The sequence below is a fragment of the Ostrea edulis genome, chromosome 2 (genome assembly GCF_947568905.1).
Source record: "Ostrea edulis chromosome 2, xbOstEdul1.1, whole genome shotgun sequence".
In the NCBI taxonomy this organism is placed as follows: Eukaryota; Metazoa; Mollusca; class Bivalvia; order Ostreida; family Ostreidae; genus Ostrea; species Ostrea edulis.
The window spans coordinates 47,948,947-47,962,860 of record NC_079165.1 but is presented as its reverse complement, the minus strand read 5'-3'; the positions used below and the strand labels follow the sequence as shown (position 1 = coordinate 47,962,860).

General features: G+C 33.8%; 1 protein-coding gene across 1 annotated transcript in view; it reads right to left on the bottom strand.

Annotated features, from left to right (window-relative positions):
- LOC130051752 (protein Wnt-6-like) overlaps positions 1 to 11,636 on the bottom strand; it is a 34,546-nt gene extending 22,910 nt beyond the window's left edge. Inside the window, exon 1 of the mRNA XM_056154339.1 lies at positions 11,209 to 11,636. The gene's annotated coding sequence lies outside the window, so the exon portion shown is untranslated. The remainder of the gene's footprint in view (positions 1 to 11,208) is intronic.
- Between the last annotated feature and the right edge of the window lie 2,278 nt (positions 11,637 to 13,914).

The window sequence follows — 13,914 nt, the reverse complement described above, 5'->3', positions numbered from 1 at the left end:
TACTATTCAAGCCTTCCTTATCAGTATCAATTGATCAGTGATGAAATATATTTCATGACCATTCAATTTCAGCACCCTAAATTCGACATTCATGAAATAAACCAATACATCATACTAGTAATTATATTTGTTTCAAAATATGACTCATTTCCACCAGAAAAAGGTGTATACACCATTAAAATACTTAGTAATAACCACTACAGGCAGTCCTTGTGTGTATTGCGCAATACTTAAAACATATTACTCATAGATATATGCATTATTTGAATAAGTTCTGCTTCAAATTACAAGTAACACCTTTTTCTGTTTCTGTTCTAGATATATTTACATTCACTGAATCTTTTTCTCTTATTGTGTTGATAACATGTGTAACTAAGCTATTGTCATAAGTCTTAAAAATTGAAAATGAAACCCGTTCAGTTATTTTCGGCGTTCTGATTTGTATACACAATTTGTATATAGGTAATCTTAAGAACCCTGGAAAACTATAACAATAAAAGTAACGAAACACCATGTTATATACATGTACCCACTACTGCTGTCACGTCATATATACAATAATGTATCATACGTCATTAAACGATGGTGCTATATTCGGGAAGTCATCAGAATAAACTACTCCATTTCTACCAATGCCAGAGTATTACATTTGTGGTTAAATGCAAATATACTAAAATCAAAATTCATATACCACATCCCTTTGTATATCTTGTTTACAAGGGAAACACCTCTATGAAAAAGGTGCAGATAATGAACAGTGATCAGTCTCCCACCTCTGGTGAACAGTGATCAGTCTCCCACCTCTGGTATGTAAAGGCTTCCGTGTTTGCCTTACTCACAATGTTGTATTCTTTATAGGAGTTTGTTATCGTCATCTTTCCATGTTCTTATCAGCATTTCCCTGTTATAGTATAGATTGTTTCACAAATTTATGTATATGTCATATTTTATGAAATGTATTTTTAAGGTACTATATTTTTGGGGTATCACCTCATGTTTTTTATCATCTTCAGTTGCACAATTAGTACCAATTTGAAGTGCCTGTCGTGTATCATTCTGATATGGAAAATGAATGACATTCCACTCTCTTATTGATATGATTTTCTAGTGTAAAATTTACCTTGTTCCCTGTTTGTCTCCTCCTACATAAAATATATGCCCCCTTAATAACAGTCTACCGTAGTACCACCTTATTTTATAGATGCATACTTTCATTGATTTGTAAATGCACTCTTTAATGTACGATTTCTTACCCAAACATGTCAGATTCTTAATTTTTTCCGCTTTAATTTTAGTTGAGTGCGATGAGGTCGAACTCCATCGCATACATCCATGCGGAGCTTTTAGTCCTACTAAGAAGTGTTTGATTAGAAAATCAAGAGTTTTATTTTGTAAGAAACAGTGGTTAGGTAACATCTTTGACATCCTGATATATATATATATATATATATATATATATATATATATATGCCACATTTCCATCAGATTTTGCACCTACATACTGTATCTAAATAGAAGATAACGCTTCTTCGCTAAAATTGAAAGGTAGTTTGTAGCAACTTCCAACTTTGACGAAAACGATGCATTATACAAGAACGTTGTCTCAGATGTTCATTGAGAAATAAGTGATGCTGATAGTATTGTGTTTAATTCTCGCCATTGAAGTCCAACGTGTTTGCAAACAATATGGAAAGAGAAAGCGAATATGGCACTACGGGAAGAAATAAAACCTGTTATACAACATTTTATATTAATCAAAAACTTGTTAAAAATGCTTCTTTTGTTTAAAAAACAATATCTGAAATTCTTTTGGGATACTTACAATTTTGAAGACTCTAATGACATGAAAATGTTTCACTGGAAAACTATAAATAATGGGTATCGTAAATTCTGATTATGATTTGCACTGAAAAGACAGGATGGTGTCGAATTCTATTTGAGCAATGTACAATGTACATACATATGCATGCGAAGTCTTAATCAAAAATCTGATGTAAATGATTGATTGATTGTTGCTTAATTTTCCAGCGAGAATATTTTTAATTTCGATGTAAAGTATTTTTAAATTCGATGTACATATGTAACTAGCGATGGTATGAAATCCAGTCATCTCGCAGTTCATTATCACATCAGTGCACTTGTTTAACACGAAACTTCAGGCTTGTTTTTGTTTTATAGATTTCGATCGAAAGACCCACTACTTATTTGAAAAAAAACCCTATGAACTTTGGTTTATGTGGCAAGCACTTTACCAACAGAGCTACCGCGACAGTCTTATGTAAATGAGCGAGCGTTGGTTCTCAACATTAAAAAAAATCTGACAAGTATATTGACCTTAATCGACAAGTAGTGTCCACGTAGATTGGTGGCCCAGAGTCAACAACTCAGTCCCCGAGTTTGCTTAATTACAATTAAGATGAACCAAAACTTTGTTCAAATTATTTGTTTCTTGCGCATTACCTGTTTGCAAAGCAAAATGTATATTACATTCCTTAGTAAAATGGTTATGCTTTATTTATTATTTCTACACAATTAAGATTATCATCCGGTGGATGTGGATACTGATAATAATTTCTTTTATTTTGATTAATCCAGGTATACACGTTAAATATTGACTCTGCTTGTCTATTCCTCGACAAAAATATGTACTCCTCTAAGCTTTTGCATCACTCTGTTTTTATCAATGATTTTGTAAATACATTTTATTCAGTATGTTTGTTTACCAAAACATGTCATATCCATGAACTCTCTTTATTCTAAATATCCTACATAAGAATCATACTACATAGATTCCATTTTCAACTGATACCGACCTGTGATTTTAACAAAAATTACATATTTTGTAAAGAATAGTTAAAGTGTCTGATCTTTTACTGGCACATCAACCTTAAAACATTCATATTGAAATAGCAAGCTGTCGGAACACTATCTTATCCGGATTGTATACTCGTCTATACGTTTTTAAGTCGTATGAACTTCTGCATCTTGTTTGGTAGAATATGAACACAAGAAACTAAAAAATGGTATTTCTAAAGAGCTCAAAAAATATATCAAAATGGGATGATACAAGTACTTTATTTCGCAAGTAGAACTGATTAGATTATTTGAACTTGCATCTTAGCTGCATATCGAAATAATCCCAGTTGACAACCCGTGAGGGGTGGGGTGTAGTGAACGCATCTTCTACACATTGTATAAATTAATATATTCTATATTGAAAAACGTACATTTAAAAAGGAAGTACGATGAACTACAGACTTATTATGTGATTAAACTTTGAAAATGGTTGTAACACGACACAGCAGCAAATTTAACCTCCTTTTCTGGATCATTTTTAACATCGGGGAGGCGAACTGGGGGTCCTTGATAATGAGAGAGAGAGAGAGAGAGAGAGAGAGAGAGAGAGAGAGAGAGCACTGAAATTTAATCCTCAAAATATCTTTATCAAAAGACACACTGATTCGATACGCAAGAGCTTGTTCTGCGTATGATCAGTTTTTAAATCGAGGTAGGCAAAAAATTTATATCTATTCTCATCCCGACCCGATGATGGTACGAACTCTCTACACTGGCATCTGTATTCTTATCAGATATGCTGGTGACGAAACATCGATGTAATAATTCCAGTACACTTCCACACTTAGAGATTGTTTATTTTCAATTTAGTCTGTTAACGATGTAGATTAATACTTAATATTTGCCGGTTTTTTTGTAGTGTGTAGTATGTGATGTTTGTTTATGTAATGTATGAAAAGGTAAAGATAATGAACAATGTTCAATTTCATAACTCCTATAAGCAATACAAAATGACGAGTCGGGCAAACACGGACCCCTGGTTATACGAGAGGTGTGATCAGGTGCCTAAGAGGAATAGGCATCCCCTGTGGACCGGTCATACCGTAGGAAGCCCTATAACGGAGTATTCCGTAGTTCAAATCAGTGTATAAAAGACGGCCTAACAATTGGTATGTAAGACGTCAGACAGCATTTGACCCAATCATAGGTTGTATTGGCAAACTAGATCGTAAATATATACATGTACCACAGAATTTGCAAAATGCTGAGTTTATACGAGACTGTTGAACCCCTGTAACATCAACTTGTTTGTCAGTAGTCTGCCTCGATTCAAAAACTGGTCATATGCAGAACAAGCTTTTGTGTATCGAATAAGTTGAGAGATATAACACCATATGCAGGTAAAAATGGAATATTGCTTTATAAATATGAGTTGGTTGATATTGTTTAACGACCCTCTCGAGAATATTTCACTCACATGGAGGTGTCACCATTGCCGGTGAAGAGCTGCATAATTTAGGCCTATGCTCGGCGCTTACGGCCTTTGAGCAGGGAGGGATCTTTATCGTGCCACACCTGCTGTGACACGGCGCCTCTGTTTTTGCGTTATCATTCGAAAAACCTTCCCATTTAGTCGCTTCTTATAGCAAGCAAGGGGTACTAAGGACCTATTTTAACCCAGATTCGCACGGAACTATGAATATGGAAAGTTGACGATGGAGAAACTGAAATCATCACGTTTGTCATAAAGCTGAATTGTTGAATTACCATTAATATTCATTTTCAATAAAATATTGAAATACGAAGGAGATGTGGAGGATTCTGTGGTGTCTTTTATCTCGAGTTCACAGGGATATATGATATCGAATCGACATATGAATGTAAATGTTAATAGATAAACGTCGTTGATATATCTAAATGTTGAGTTGAAGGCCACAGCAAGAGATTTTTGTGTTCTCATGTCGCGATCTTCAGGATCGCAGTCAACACGCTAACCTACTGAGCTACTCAGCTAGCAATTAAATCTACTAGGAATAGACAAATAGTGCTGATATTTATATTTTCATTCATGTTTTTTTTAAAGTCAACCATTATGACGTTGTTCATGTAGTATACCTCCTTAAGAAAAAGGTAAAGATCATGTCTACTTAGAATAGTAGATTAAGATTTCCATGGTTTAATATAAAGATAACTGTATCATGCATCGAAACGATAATTTGCTATAGTACATGTATACTGTGAACAGTTTCCGAAGAAAAGGGTATTTTTAGGATTCTGCAGTTACAAAGTGCGCCTACATATCCTTAAAATTTCAAATCGTAAAGAAGGTGTTGCACAGAAGCGGGAATTTTCCCTAATCGGAGCTCCGTGCCAACATTCGTGACGTAGAACTGATCTTCATTCATATTTATACTCATTGCGCATTTGCCATTGAAATACCTGAAGGATTCCCCAGTCCTAGGGACAAGCCTAATACATTTTATGTGTCATTACATTATACATGTTGTCTAAAGATAATTTTTGAGATCGTGAAAATTAAATTGTCTTCTTTTTTCCTGACTATCAGATACAATGTTTACGGTTACATGTTATGAGTGTATCAAATATTTAATATTCTATATTACTACAGTCCAAAAGCTCTTATACATGTTTTATTTTCTACAACCAACAATTGGCAAATGTACATGACTCTGGCCACAAAACAATATATGAGAAGTTTAATACGCATTGATAAAATTCAACATAATTCAAAGCACATGCATCTGTACAAATTGATTCAACATAGCAATTTGCTACCGGAATACATATAAATTCAAACTGTTTAATGCTTATTTACCTCGTTTGGCCTTAAAGTTTTTCTTCCAAAACTTTGCAAAGTTCACAACGGTTTTTCGTAAAAGGCACCATGCCATTGTCTACAGCTTTCAATAAGAGAAACATACAAGATTTCGTTAGCAGCCTTTACTATCAAAACACAGGTATTGCATGCTGTATTCGGCGTGTTTGTTGAGAGTCCTGTTCACAAACTAAACAGTCCAGGTTGGAAGCTTATTTCAAACTCGGAACATGGTAATAAACAGAGATTTGACATGAAACATTTATGAAAACTAGAAGTGTGTTTCAATAAAAAAAAATCTAGACGGAAAAGGAATATGAAAAAAAAATGTGTTCGTGAGGGAGTTGAACCCGGTCGTTTTAAAAATGGAAAACATCTTTACATATAATAGTTGACGACCTTTTTTTTTTTTCTCTTTTATTAATAGTTGACGACCTTATCCACTGAACCACGCAGTAGACCATACATTACAAGAAAAAATTAACGTACAGGTGAAGTTGAAAATAATACTAGTGAAGTCGTTTCGATTTTTTTTTAATTTACAAACAAAATGCCCTCGTGAAACAAAATTTCAAAGCGACAGTTTTTTAGAGGAAAACTCGAAGAACATGCTCATGCTAAATTTATTTTGTTGCACGGAGGCAGTTTTTCTGAAATTCGGGGATACCCCTCCATTTTAACGCTAAAAATCATATAAATAACTTATTGCTTGATTTAAACTCGTAATATTTTTGCTAATTTTGTCAATACACGTCTTTTAAACTTATTTTAAAAAATTATTGAATCACGACATATGTTCCAATTGGTTTTATCATATATTTGAATAACTTAAATTTTTCGATCTTTCATGCAACACCTTTAGGGAAATTAACATGAGACGTGCAACACCTTCTTTCATTCAATTCATGAACCTTTAAATATTGAGAACACCGTGATACAATAATGTTAATGAAATATGAAAATATATATGAACATTTCAACCAAAATCATTGAACTCAATTGGTATCAAAGTTGTTGAAGGTAACTGAATTCTTACCCTAATTGTATCATTTGGTTTGAGAAACTTCATATTCAAAATTTGGATGAATATCATTCCAGGTTATCAGAATTATCAAATCATCGACAATTTGCATCGTAAGATAAACTGCTTATTTGAGTTTGCATTTTCTCACAAAAAGAAGGACGGTATATGATCGACTCCATCATAAGTTTTTTTTTCTGAAGGGTATCTATTGTCAAACCGTTTTCAGCAAAGGCAAATTTTCCAAAAATCATTGTCAAACAAAAATTACAAATATGTGTATACAAGGTGAATATTGCAAATGACCCTTAGTTCTATTACTAAATCAAATTGTCAGACCAATTACATGTAGGTGTTTTCAAATGAAAATATTGACCATCCAACGTCGATAAAAATGGCTTTGACCTGAGGTATCCTTTTGTCTTCGAATAATAGGCTAACATTGTAGAATCACTTATTTTCGTGGACATCTAACCTTTGTTGTTTCCGAGTAATGGAACATTCCTCTGCAAACTTCCATGAATACAAGAAGTCAATCATGAAATCAAAACCCCATGAACAAGCTACATTATCTTAAATTATGAATTCTTTCCCATGAAAGTTACTTACATGTATTTTAAAATAAACTCCACATGTTGAATGATTGATTGTATCTTGTTTAAAGTCCCTCTCAAGAATATTTCACTCACATGGAGACGTCACCAATACCGGTGAAGGGCTTCAAATTTAGGCCTATGCTCGGCGCTTACGGCCATTGAGTAGTGATGGTTCTTTAGCGTGCCACACCTACTATGACACGGGACATCCGTTTTTGAGGTCATCGCCGAGGACCCGTGCTATTCACACCTGATGCCGAGCGTTTGGCGATGGAACAGTCACTAGCTGTTTTAACGACTTAGGTCTGTCGCGGTCGGGATTTGAACCCCGAACTTCCGCACGTAGGGCGAACGCTCTACCTCTAGACCACCGCGGCGGTGCTACTCCACATGTTGATGAAATTTTACGGTTGCATTGCGGCAAATCAATACACAACAAACTAATAAAGATACTTATTAGCTGACCTGTTTTTGTATTTTTATGGGGCAAGATTCTACACAAGAAGAAAAAATCTCTTGTTGTGGCCTTTCACTGGACATTTACATGTCGATACATCGACAACGTTTCTATTAACAATGTTCACTTTCATCCACATGTCAATTCGATATATCTCAGTGAATTCGGAATAAAAGACACCATATAGTCTTTCACATCTGCTTCATATTTGGATATTTTATTGAACATAAACTCTAACGACAAACTACATGTAACAACTGTACTTTATGACGAACTGGGTGACATCAGCTTCTCCAAAGTCAATTTACCATATATATGTAGCAATATTATATCATAACCTACATGTCGTGTCTTTGTCTCTAACCTGGTTCGATTCGCGAGAGAATGTTTTGCGTGCGATCAATTTTCAAATCAAGACAGGCTACTGACAAATAAGTTGATGTTACAGGGATTTTAGCAGTCTGGTTTTAAAGGCAGCATTTTGCAAATTCTATAGTCGTTATAATGATCTATTTTGCAAATACAACCTGATATTGGGTCGAATGCTGTCTGACGTGTTTCATACCAAATGTTAGGTTGTCTTTATATAATGGTTTTGACTACGATTTACTAATCAGAATATAGGGCTCCTGGGGGTGTGACAGGTCAACAGAGGATGCTCATCCTCCTAGACACCTAGTCCCACTTCTAGATCTGGTATATCCAGGGATCCGTGTTTGCCCATCTCTCAAATTTGTATTTTTTACAGGATTTATGAGAGTAATCATTTCGTTGCCCTCACTATTCAAACTGAAGTATATTGTTTAACAAAACAATTTTCGGACTTATTTGATTTAAAGAACGGTCTAGAGAAACAATACCATGATCATAGAGACTTAACATGAACATGGTTTTTTCGATCAGTTATGGATTGCCGACATTTCCAACGTGTCTGTAAATACATGTACATGTAGGACACTATACAATTTTTTTTTTTTTACAATTCAACTTACTTTGTATTTATAGATACAATATGACTTGTTTTTTTTAGATAATTAAAAATAAAATTGTTAAAAACATTTTGAGGATCTTTAATAAATGAACAAATCTTGGTTTAATTTTCTCTCTCAGAAGGTTATTTTTCTCTATTGCCATAATGCATACATGTAGATTAAGGCCATTTTTGTTTAAGTTTTAATTTTGTTGATGATAATTATTCACGCAAGAAACGAACACGTTCTGCTTGTAATAATAATACCATATTTATATAGCACCCTTTTCATACACTATGTACGTTGTGTTATGTTATACAATTTTGATGTTCTATATATTTATACATATAGCACAATTCATAACAAACTTCAAATACAATTTATTCAATCAAATTACAATGATTTCTTGGGAATTACAACAAAAATGTATTTTGTAACTTATAGTCTTAAAAAGAAAATGACGCTTTCTCTGTTTCGTTAATGTACGATGGAGTGTAAAATACAACAGCCTTACACTTTTTTAATGATCTAGTTTTAAATTCACCGGTGCTTTATTATGTCCTTGTAAGAATTTGAACTGTGAACCCCTAATTTCAAACATATAATCCCCGTGTTTGCCCAACTATCTATTTTGTATTGCTTATAGGAGTTATGAGATTGATCACTGTTCGTGTTATCTTCACCTTTCATATATGCCATATAGCGCGCCCAATTCAATTCGTGAAAACAGGTAATGTGTTTGAAAGTTATTTGAAAAAATATATATGAATATCTGCAAAGCTTGATTAAAGAACTACAATTATCTTAATTTCCGGTAGGAAAATCATTTTTGGAATTATGGTTCACTGGCTTTTTTTTTCAGGTAAAATACCAAGACCATATATCCAACAACTGTTGCAGTTCATAGCTTCTAACATTTAACTCGACATCACTGTAGCTGAATTAATGTATAAAGGAAATTATAATTAAATCTAAACTACATAAACTCGTTATATCCGGCATTATGTATATGTGAACTCAAACCTTATGTGCTAACAAATCAGGTGGGACAAAATTCTTCACGAAGAACCTTACTATCCAGAATGAGAGGATAAGTCAAACTTGGATTATACATTGAGTGTTCAAATAGAAGATGTAAATACATGTACATGTATCATCTAAAAACCAAATAAAATAAAAGATATTGACAGGCACTCCCGATTCAAGACACACACACATACATGGATATGAACACTTCCATTCATGAATACTCAGATTGCGTATAACAGGCGATTCGATAAAGTAATGTTTTCCTTTCCATAAGTGCTTCCTCTGATAAATGACTCCCCGTTAGACAAGCTGTCCTTGCATCCTCGCAAAATATTTCAAAGTTTTGACCTCTAAGCTTCTTGTTTTGAGAAACAAAGGCTAGCATCAAAAAGATCGTCATGCAGGGATCGGGACTAATTGCTCGTTTGCAGGCGACGGTAGCTGGCAACACAAATACCTAGAGCCGCGCATTTATCACCTGTCTATGTCCGATTAACATAGCGAAAGACCGCAGTGTCGGCCTGGGTACCGGTGTTATCGGAATTCTGATTGTTTGACCGGGGAATTCTAAGTTGCGATCAGTACATCATTCAGATAACGGGGTGTTAAAACCCATGTCAAGTGACCTCTAAAAGGTTGTGCGGGGGTACCTCCTCTTCTGTCTGGGCTTATTGGAATAATTAAGTACATACCGACGTTAGTGTTTCCAGAGGTGTATGCCACTTACGCTGGCGTGGGAGAATAAATAAAAACACTGGCATGTGTACACATATACTCATCTATATAACAGGAACGTTACAAAGAATTTGAGTGTTGTTAAAAAGGGTTTTCTTCATATTAACAACAATTACCAGAGAAATGAAAACTTTCAATAGTGAAATTAGTCTTAGTATCTTTGATATCCACACTCATGGTCTTGCATTGGGTAGGATTCAACTGAAATATAATGACATGCAGCGTACACTTTAGATGATTGAATAACTATTATAATGTCTTCTTTAAAATATAAAACAGCAGTAGAGATTGTAAGGAAGCCTCGACCATTTATTACATTTCCAGGGCACTCAAACTATTATCAGCTCTAGCAGTATCAGGTTATAAGAGTACTACTGCCTCGTTGCAGCCTGACTTCCTATTTGGTAATAATAATTCTAAAAATACGATGTCTGATTTTGTATCATTGCTGAACTTTAATGTTAAACAGTTACACGTTAATAGATAATGCCATTAATAATGACTACATATAAATCAAATATCGCAAAAGTCACTACATCGCAGTACTTTGATTTAGCAAATCAAATCATACGAAATGCTTCGACATGGGAATTAGAGTAGTGTATTGTATCAAGAACTTTGATAAACCTACCGGTATGTTCTCGAAAACTGGAAATCAATTGCAAATATACTGTATTATGTAGAGTTACACAACGTTCATACAATGTATATACGAATAGAAATAGACACTGTGAGTGAAAGCAAATTACATGTTGTATTTAACTTACCTGTAATTTTGTCTCCTGCATTTGAGGTCTGCACATGCTTTCTCCAAAATTTCATTTATAAGTACCCAAATGTCCACTAATTCTAACCAGATTTTCTGACTCAGTGGTGTTTTTCAAACGTTAAAATTGAAGATTTACGGTCAATATCAAACACATTTGAGGGTGACATGAGCACATTTTGCGACACTTTTGATCTTTTCTATTCAGTGTTGTTTCATGAACGAAGTAAACTTGAACCCTACGTTTCAGATAGTTCACTAAGAATTAGAAACACCTTGCTTCCCATTGCGTTTGATCTTCTCGTTATATAAGAAGGTTCTTTTTCTCATTTTTGTTGTTTGATATATGTTCACACTAGTTTCGAGGGAAGGGGGTATTGCGGTCATTCGTTACAGAAATTGGCTCGTCTGAAAAATCTCGAATTAAGTCAAATTTTCCAATAGAGATTATGTAATACAAAGAGGCGGAGAAAAGGGTGTAATTCCTTCACTTAAACAAAAGCAGATTGTTCAATTTAGCGAATTAATTGCGTACTTTTCCTTCAAATTGGAATTATTTTTCAAAAACTATATATAAAATCATCTGTGCCTGTACATGATACATTAACAATGTACAGCAATGCAGTTGTCATGTTACAAGTCCATCATGATCATGAATGCATTAATAAAAGATATATATATATATATATAATCATTTTTATTGATACACTGTATTTGTCACATTTTTATATGAATGTTTTATTTGAATTCATATTGTTCACAATATATATATATATATATATATATATATATATATATCTATTGTGAACAAACATTTCTAAAATTACATTACTTACCAAATATTTAATTGGACGCATAGTCATATTTAGGATGTGTCCACGAGGTCGGATGAGTATTGTTTATTTTATTATTAGACTCTTACCTTTCTCAAGTATTTTTCGCGCAATATCAACTTTGATGTTGCTTTCCAATTTCATAATACTTAGTGTGACGTCATAGTACTTTCGTGTATGTAGTCTTGCGTTACGTTGCTATGAGAGATAAACACGACAGAAGAAGACCGGTAACACGGTCGAAATATTTCTACAAAGTGTTTATAAAGCACTAAAATCCAACAACGCTCAACATCAAAAGTGTTGGGATCTAATAGTAGATACGAGGTCAAATAAATAAGGATATAAAAAGCACTAAAAATGACCAACGACACGAACAACAGTGAACTGTTAAATTTTCGGGACGACTTGTCCCTTTCTCAGGACGATAGAATATTTACATAGAAAAGAAAACTAAATTGAAAAGGAAACTAACACTACAACTGAGTTCAGTCTTGACGCTCGATTAGAACAGACTTTTCTATTGCCACATATTACACTCAATAATTTTAATAAGTAGACGTTTTGTTTGTTTTCAGCTTTTGTGGTTTACTTGTAGTGTTAGTTTCCCTTTCTATTTCGTTGGTCATTTTATGTGCTCTCTCTCTCCCTCTCTCTCTCTCTCTCTCTATACAAAGCACTAAAATGACCAACGACACGAACAACTAGATTGTCAAAATTTCGGGACGACCCGTCCCTTCTTCAGGACAAATGAGTGTCTTTAATGGACCTGTATAATATATATATATATATATATATATATATATATATATATATATATCAAGACAAATTAGTGTCTTTAATGGACCTGTAAAATCTTCAAGCGTTTCTATTCAATGTTGTTTCATGAACGAAGTAACTAGAACCTTACGTTTCAGATAGTTTACCAAGAATTTGGAATTACATGTACCTAAAAAAAGAGAAGATTTTACAGGTCCATTAAAGACACTATGTACATGTACTATAAACATTTTCCCCGTTGCCAAATGTGCATCATTTATGACACAGTGAACCCGACCGAAATTTTGCAGAAGACACAACAAGTGATATCAAGAATTCATTGGAGAAACGATAAGAACTTAGAAAGTTATTTCATACGAAAGAAATTCAAAATATTATTGTTAAAACAGCAGGTATTTTGCTTTGATTAATGAGGCGTAAATGCTTAGAATAAGGTTTGCCAAACGATTCCATGTTCTTTTTATTCTAGTAACTAAGATTCATCGGCAAGTTACAACAACATCAACAACAGTGATGATCAGAATGAAAAGACACCACAAACTTTCTTAGTAATATGTAACCAAAGTACCTATCAAGATTGATCCAGTACTGGCATTTCGCGCTATATCTTCACGCATCACTAGAGCGAGATTATCTCATGAAGTACTAAATTTACTTACATTATTTAGACGAACTGCTTTGTGATTAACTAAATTTTAAAACATCACAATAATTTGTAACGTGTGGTGAGGCTGACTATAGAGTGTATTGTTATGCGGAATTCACAAGGCAGACTGGCCCTACATTGTTTTATCTCTGATTTCCCATCATGAACACACACTTAAAGCCCAGTCAACAGTCTAATGCTGTAGCTTCAAACTTATTTGAAAATCATACATAAACATTGCCCAAAATGAAATTTCCAAGAAATAGAATTATTTTTCTGGATGCTTTAAGACACAATAATACTAGTACTTAAAACCATTTCTTTTTAAAATCAGTGGAGCGCGACACACTTATTTTCTCGCATGAAGATACATACATTTTTATTCAGCAAATCGACTGAAAATAATATTCAGGATAGATGATTTCCTTGTAGATGAGAGTGACGTGAG